Source organism: Zophobas morio, unplaced genomic scaffold, assembly GCF_036711695.1.
Source record: "Zophobas morio isolate AGI-343-1 ecotype UQ-CSIRO unplaced genomic scaffold, CSIRO_AGI_Zmor_V1 ptg000021l, whole genome shotgun sequence".
Taxonomy (NCBI): domain Eukaryota; kingdom Metazoa; phylum Arthropoda; class Insecta; order Coleoptera; family Tenebrionidae; genus Zophobas; species Zophobas morio.
Genome location: NW_026972126.1, coordinates 26,271,100 through 26,279,896, shown reverse-complemented (window position 1 = coordinate 26,279,896; position 8,797 = coordinate 26,271,100).

The following is an 8,797-nucleotide window of genomic DNA, read 5'->3' as shown; positions in this document are numbered from 1 at the left end:
CGGGGAGTTTTATTGTTTACCTCTGGCGCGAGGGGACTCGCTAGACGATATATAACATTTTTTTGGTTTTTTGTATGAAACAATGATATTAATATAGATGTATCATACATCAAACTGCAGCTTTTTTCATATTCTAGAGCGCAGTGACCAGTTCAATCAACTAAAAAAATATGGATGAGAAATATCGTAAAAAAAGCACCATTGTATGTTTTCTTTTCAAGCTTTTTGAGTCATAACCATCATAGAATCGCTTGAAAATTCGCACATGGATAAAACATCACTTTTTTCAGGGCGCAGAGTCATTAAATGTTTGTTAGTGGTACAATTTGTTTAAATAATAATGTGTTTATTAAAATCAAAATATACCACAAATTAATGCAAAATACGTCGAATAATTTTAACAGGAATATCAGAGGAAAATTAATGATCTATTAGTTAGCAGAGTTTTTAACAAAAACTAACAATTATTGAAAAAAATGGGTATCAATTCGACAGAATTTGAGCAGTTAGTTCAGTACTTTGCCGATAGGAGCGCCACTAAAATTTACGGAAGCGGCTTTCCAGGTAAAACCCTTATCGCCTGGTCTACCATAAGCTGATTGTTAGAGTTCTCGGCTGATTTTTCTAATTTATGGCAAGGAACTCAGTTTTATAACAAGCCGCCAGGACCGGTCGTAGTAATCTATTGTTAAGGAAATTAACTTTTACGCAATGAGGTACTATCATAAAACCGAATTAAAACTGGGGAACTATAATATTTTTACTCCACTCAGGATCCTGAATTCAATACACATGATTATTAAAAATTCATTGTAATATTGTTGTTAATATATATTTTGCTTTCTTAATTAATAAAACTAATAAACATATTTATAATAATAATAAAAAAATATATAAAATACAGCTTTTGTTTAACACGTATAGGTAAGTAGCTAAGTGTATCTACTACTTATCCCAAAAAGGAGGTGTTTTAAAAAAGCCCTACGCCCAGTAACTTCTCCCTTCATTGTTTACTCGAAAAAAGTGCTCGTATATGTTTTCATTTGCCGAGAGATCATTTTCAAAATATATTTATAGTAAAAATATGCAAGTCTTGGTGATGAAAAATGTACTCCTAATAAATTATTAAAGTACATAAAAAAATAGAAACAAATTTTATTTATTTTAAAAAAATCTCTCGCAAAGGCAGGTTCCCCTTTCTTCTTGAATCAATTATTTCGGGCAATAAAGCGCCAAAACAAAATCTGCGAAGTTTATCTGCCATCTTTTTACATATATTTCTTCGTCTTTATAAATTTTTTCTATATTTATTCCTTTGGGTGTCCATACAACAAAATAAACTTGTGAAATACCCGTAACAAGCATTTGTCCCTGGACTTGAAAGTAGTAGTCATGATTCTTTTTTTAGTTTCAATTCTCTGTCTGTCAATGTACAAAATTTGATTATTTTTTTTTCTAACCGCTTCTTCTGGAGACAAATCTTGCGATTTTGAAGGGCATTTAATTTCGACTAATGCACTTCTATCCTCTAGAACCATGTCTGGACTAGCAGCCAAGTAAGGAAATTGTTTTGAAATAAAAAGGCCACACCGTTCAGTTTTTATATTTTTATTTATTTCAAAATATTTGACAGCTTTTTCCTCATTTTGCTGTCCATAGTATGTATGACTATTACCTCTAAATGTACTGTACAACAGAGACTCCACAGTTTTAGCTATAGCTGTAGTCGGTCTAAGTTTGTAAATACGTCCAAAATTTGAAGCCGTAACCCTAATTTCTCTTTCTTTTGCCCAAATGTGCCTGTTGCCTAGTGTCTATTTCAATTTGGTCTAAATTCAAAGATAATTTTCTCAAAAAACCTCTTTAGCTGTCACAAATGTTTCTACATCCATGACAGGATTTTCTAAAAAATATTTAAACCATAATCGCAGTCGGAACCAGCATACATAAATTTTTTACGACATATTTTTTTACGAATACTTTGTCTAAGACGAGCTTGTTTTATAGACGAACAATATTTTTTTGTTATTAAACCAAGATCGTTTTAATCACAATATATTTACTTATCCCCTCTAAAAAATTGATGACGTCAGCTCAAAAGTTTGCCGTATTGGATTTCTTTGGATCCTTATTCTTGATTCTTGACATTTTTGTAATTTTAGTGTTTTTGGAATTTTTGAAATTTATTTATTTTCGGATTTCTTTGAATTCTCGAAATTCTTGGAATTTTTGGGATCGTTGGAATTCTCGACATTCTCGAATTTCTGGAATTTTTGTAAATCTAGAAAATCTCAGATTTCTTGAATCTCTCATGTTTTCTGCATCTTTTTATCTTTCTATTTCTCCAATTTTTTGGATTTCTTTGGCTTGTGACGTTTCTTGAGTTTCTAGTAGGATTGTTTACGTTTCTTGGATTTTTTAATTTCTTAGTTCTATTGGATTTCAGGATTTTTAAAAATTCTAATAAATCGAAGAAACACCTGAATAGTCTTGGAGAGAAATTTTAAAAATTTCAATATAGTGGAAAAAACCTAAGTTTTGAACCAATGATCCAAGAGTTCCACATTTGTAAAAATTCTCAGTTTGTTACAATGACAGTGACATTTTTACAAGCTGTTCCAAAAATGACACAAAAAAAAAATCCCTGACCAAAATAATTTGCTGAAATACGATCCGCAACGTCACTTTTCAGTGTTGACAGATATTATTTTACGCTGTCAATTAAATATAGTTGACAGTAATGTATACAGCACAATTTGGCAGCGTCGGTAGTGGTACAGTAGAAAAAATAGTATAAATAACTCGTTCATAAGGCCATTGAGGCACTCATCCTTTATATAACTCGCGGCTTCGCCGCTCGTTCTATAAACTTGGATTCGTGCCTCAATATTTGCCTTATGAAACTCGTTCTTTAATATACTATTAATTATCATAGCGAAATAAAGATTTTGCAGTTAAGCTCCGTCCCCCTTGATTCACAATGAATAAAAAAATAATCACAATCGAGACAGGGTGGGTGGGCGGGGTTTATATTTTGTCTTGTTTTTCTTAATATACATAGCCATTTTTCACTACAAAAAACTTGAAACATGGTTAAAATGGTACATTTTTTCAAGGAAATATGGATTTAATTACCGGGCGGAATCAAATTGCCAAATCGATATTTCCTTATACATTTTAAACATGTCTTAAGTTTCATGTTCTGAGAAGAAGTCTACACATATTAGAACAAAAAGACAAAATGTAAAAGTATATCTAGGGTCTCTAGTTACAACTATTTAAAATTTATAAAATTTGATGAGTCTCTTCTTGTAATTTATCATTCCATTCATATTTTTTGGATTCGGGTATACAGGGTGACTCAAAAAATTTAATGAATACGCAAATTTATTTTATTGATTTAATCAGGAACTACAAAACCGAATGCTTTGAAATCTAATGTGAAAAAAAACATAATAGGCATGCAGTCGTCACGTTTCCGGTAGCGAGAGAAGTACTGTCTAAATTCTTTAGACCAATTTTTGTGATTTTCCAATTTTTCCATTTCTCAATTTTTCAATTTTCAGTTTGGGTTTTTTTCACTGTTTCGATTCTTTAATTTTGCTTCCATTTTTAGATTTTTCAATATTTCAGCTTTGGAATTTTGCAATATTTCGTTTCTTCAATTTTTCAAATTTTTGACATTGTGTTTTCTCGGTTTTTAAAATTTTCGATATTCTAATTTTTCAGTTTTTAAAGTTTTAGGTTTTTAGATTTCTCACTATCTCGACTTTTCGATTTTTCAGTTCCATGATTTTTCAATTTGTCGAAATTCTAAATTTTAGATTTTTTGGTCTCGATCATTCAATTTGCTGAGTTTTCAGGCTTAGATTTTTTTTGTTGCTCAATTCTTGGATTTTTAAAATTTTTGTTTTTGAAATTTTCCTATTTATCAACTTACTGGGATTTCAATGTTTTGATTTTTTGGTTGTTCAATTTCTCGATTTTTTGAATTTTAGTTTTTGATACGATTTTTTTTTCAAAAATTTTCAGTTTTTTAATTTATTAACTTTACGATGTTTCACTTTTACGATTTTTAAATTTTTTTATTTTTCAGTTTTCAATTTTTGACGTTTCTAAATTTTTCGATTAACTGATTTTTACTTCCCGAGCGTAAGCAAAGGAAGTATTGTAATCGAGTCCGTCGGCCGACTCTCTACTTTTACATTTTCTCGATCTTTCATGACCCCTAGAAGACGAAGAAATAGGTCTCCCATTTCCGTCTGTCTGTCCGTCTGTCCGTCTGTCCGTCTGTCCGTCCGTCTGTCCGTCTGTCCGTCCGTCTGTCCGTCCGTCTGTCCGTCTGTTGTCCCGGATTTTTATTAGACAGATAATCTCCGAAAGTACTCGACCGATTGTTGTGAAATTTTGTACTTATATTAAGAATATCATGTAGATGGTAAAACGCTAACCAAAATTTGTCTAATCATCCCCACCACTAATGCGATGACGTCACTTCAAAATTGTACATAGTAAATGGGTTTTCAATTGTATAAAATAACATAGTCCTACACATGTAGTTTACAACTCCGAATCGACTTTTCACCCGAAACGTCCAGATTTTTGGAAAAAAAATCAAAATTATAAAACAACATTTTGAAATTTAATTTTTAATCTGCTAACCAGAATGCTTTGAAATGTTGCAGATGTTTTAAGGCTATAAAGAGCATCATAAATCTTTAGTCAAAAAATATTTGCTTACCCCCTCCAAAAACTTGATGACGTCAGCTCAAAAGTTTGTGGAATAAATCATATCTAAAATGTACAAAATATGATGAGTCTGTACTTGTGATCTATCACTCCATTCATATTTTTTGGATTTGCATATACAGGGTGACTCAAAAAAATTAATGAATGCGTAAATTTATTTTACTGATTTACTCAGAAACTACAAAACCGAATGCTTTGAAATCTTGCAGATGTTTTAAGGTTCTAAAGAGCATAATAAATGTTTAGTCAAAATATATTTGCTTATCCCCTCCAAAAAATTGATGACGTCAGCTCGAAAGTTTGCCGAATAAATCCTATCTAAACTGTAAAAATATGATGAGTCTGTACTTGTAATTTATCACTCCATTCATATTTTTTGGATTTGCATATACAGGGTGACTCAAAAAAATTAATGAATGCGTAAATATATTTTATTGATTTAATCAGGAACTACAAAACCGAATGCTCTGAAATCTTGCAGATGTTTTAAGGTCATAAAGAGCATAATAAATGTCTAGTCAAAATATATTTGCTTATCCCCTCCAAAAACTTGACGACGTCAGCTCGAAAGTTTGCCGAATAAATCATATCTAAAATGTACAAAATATGATGAGTCTGTACTTGTCATTTATCACTCCATTTATATTTTTTGGATTTGCATATACAGAGTGACTCAAAAAAATTAATGAATGCGTAAATATATTTTATTGATTTAATCAGGAACTACAAAACCGAATTCTTTGAAATCCACTGCGAAAAAAAAACATAATAGGCATGCAGTCGTCACGTTTCCGACAGCGAGGGAAGTACTGTCTAAACTCTTTAGACCAATTTTTTGATTTTCCCATTTCTCTATTTCTTGATTTTTCAATTCTTTCTTCAGTTGTGATTTTTCAATTTTTCGATTTCTGGATTTTTCAATGTTTCAAGATTTCAGTTTTGAATTTTTTCACTTTTTCGATTTTTCAATTTTCCTTCCATTTTTCAGTTTTTCAGTATTTCAGTTCTGCGATTTTGCAATATTTCGGTTTTTCAATTTTTCCATTTTTTGATGTTTCGATTTCTCGGTTTTTCAATTTTTCGATAGGTATTTTAATTTTTCAATTTTTAAGTTCTAGATTTTCCGTTAATTTTTTTGTTTTCCTTGATGTTTTGATTTCTCGATTATTCGATTTTTCAAGTTTGTTCAACAGTCTTCTAGTTTCTGAACAGAAAAACCTTGAAGAACCTTCTGAAACGTCATTTTTTTCCTACATTTTCATATTGTAAAATCTCTCAATTACAGCTCTATGTCTTTCAGAAAAATTCCGTCATGGTTTCCATATTCTTTAGATTCTGATGCCCAGGTGTTGTTATCTTTTCCTATCTTCAGTTGGATTTCGTCTCTAATTTCACTTCTGATTCTCTAATCTTCTAGAATTCCTTTCGAATTTACCCTTCACGATGATCCAAAATAATCTCCTTTTCAGCTAAAATCTTCTAGAACTTTCGTCTAGTTCTATTTCTGTTCGTTCTAAAACAGAATTGTTCTAGACTGTGTGATTCAATTCCATAGTTTTTCTAAAATTTCAAGGAAGATTCACATTTTCGACCCTTTTTTCATGCCTTTCTGCCCTATGGTATCTCAATTCACCAACAGAATATTCTAGAAACTCGTTGGAACTGTGTCAATTTATTTATTTTTTTAACTTTAATCCTGTACAATTATATTTCTACTCTTCTCATTATTTCATATACAAAAACTGTGAAGAACCTACCAAGAACGTGGTCAAGAACCTCTTTTTTCAGTTTAAATGCAGAAATAAACTTAGATTAAAATGTTCTAGAACTTTCCTGAGACTTCGCCAGTAATCTTCTTTCTTCAATTCTGTTCAACAGTTTTCTAGTTTCTGAACAGAAAAACCTTGAAGAATTTTCGGAAACCTTATCTTTTTCTTAGTTTTTCCTATTGTAAAATCTTGGGTCTCAATTACTGCTTTATTTCTTTCAGAAAAATTCCATCATTATTCCCTTATTCTTTAGATTCTAAAGCCCAGGTGTTGTTATCTTTTCCTATTTTAATAATCTCCTTTGTCAGTTAAAATCTTCTACAATTTTTGTCTAATTCTATCTCTGTTCGTTTTAAAACAGAATTCTTCAAAATATGGGCTTCAATTCTAAAACTGTTTTAAAATTCACATTTTCCACCGTTTTTTCATGCCACACTGCTGTATAGTAGCTCAATTCACCAACAAAATATTCTAAAACATCCTTGGAACTGTGTCAATCTTCTTTTTTAACTTTAATTCAGTACTAGAACATTTTTCTACCGTTTTCACTGCTGATATGAAAACATTGAAGTTCAAATTTTATTATCTCTTCCTATTTTCAACTGGAATTCTTCTCAAACGTCACTTCTTGTTTTCAACTGCATTCATACTTCCTTCTAGAATTCTTCACGCAATTCATTCCTCTATAACTGGATATTTCTGTTAGTCTTCGTTTTCAATCTAAATTTTTCTAAATCATCATCTTCATGTTCTCAAATGGTTTAAAATTTCCGGGAATTTTTCCATTGTCCACTCTTTCTTGGTAGTCGTTGTGTTTTATACTGTCTTATTTCACCAGTGGATTATTCTAGAAGCCTCGCAGACAATCTTTTGTCTTTTCTTTCTTCAATCATGTACAACAGTCAAAATTTTTCTTGTTTCCAAATACAGAAGCCTTGATTTTTTACACTCTCCTGTTCTGGAATCTCTTGAAATCATATTAACCACAACTTCTCTCTTCAACCCCAAATTCCCCTAATTTATTAACTTTACGATATTTCACTTTTACGATTTTTTAATTTTTTTATTTTTCAGTTTTCAATTTTTGACGTTTCTAAATTTTTCGATTAACTGATTTTTTGATTTTCCCATTTCTCTATTTCTTGATTTTTCAATTCTTTCTTCAATTGTGATTTTTCAATTTTTCGATTTCTGGATTTTTCAATGTTTCAGTTTTGGATTTTTTCACTTTTCCGATTCTTCAATTTTCTTTCCATTTTTCAGTTTTTCAAGATTTCAGTTTTGAATTTTTTCACTTTTTCGATTTTTCAATTTTCCTTCCATTTTTCAGTTTTTCAGTATTTCAGTTCTGAGATTTTGCAATGTTTCGGTTCTTCAATTTTTCCATTTTTTGATGTTTCGATTTCTCGGTTTTTCAATTTTTCGATAGGTATTTTAATTTTTCAATTTTTAAGTTCTACACAGAGACTTTAATATGTATAGACCGGCTATGTGGCCTAAAACTTGAAGCCGGCAGTCGCCATATTGCTTAGTCCCAAAATCGCGCCAAATTTAAAATCTGGACAATTTCAAAATTAATTTATTATATTTTTGCCGAACATTTTCTCCTCTAATCAGTTCTGTTTTTAATGCACATAATTAATTTATTAAAATGTGACTCACTCATGTTTTTATCTAAGTATTTCCGTCGCGTCAAAAAAATGGTTAAATTTATGAAAGAAATGTAAGCCTATACTTCTCAATGTCAATGTGAATAATTTTGTTAAGATTTTTTTTGCATTGACCAAGTCGAAGTTTTGTTTAATTACTTTTTCTGCATGTCTACAAATAGTTTTTAAAAACTCAGACGGTACAGTTAAAGCATTATTTACATCTTTAATTAATATTACCCCCGCTTTATGTGACATATCATTGTCAATAAGCAAATCTATACACTCTGTACAATCTAAATTGACTTGAATTTGTTTCGCACAAAAACCTGCTATATAATCTACAACATGTGTAGAGTGCTCATTAAGTGATGAATTTTCAGAGGTAAGTCCAACGTTTTCCGTTTGAATTAAAACTTCTCTTACTGAAACGTCGTCCAACTCATTTGGCTCTATTTCACAATTCCCTAGGACATTTGGGCTGAGTGGAGATAGTTCCAGTTATAGGTTAAGTTGTTCAGAATTGACAGAAAGGGACCAGCAATGGCGGCGTTTCCTGTGTACACAACTGCTTCAAGAAAATACACTAGAATTTAGGGTGATAGCCGGTCTATACATATTAAAGTCTCT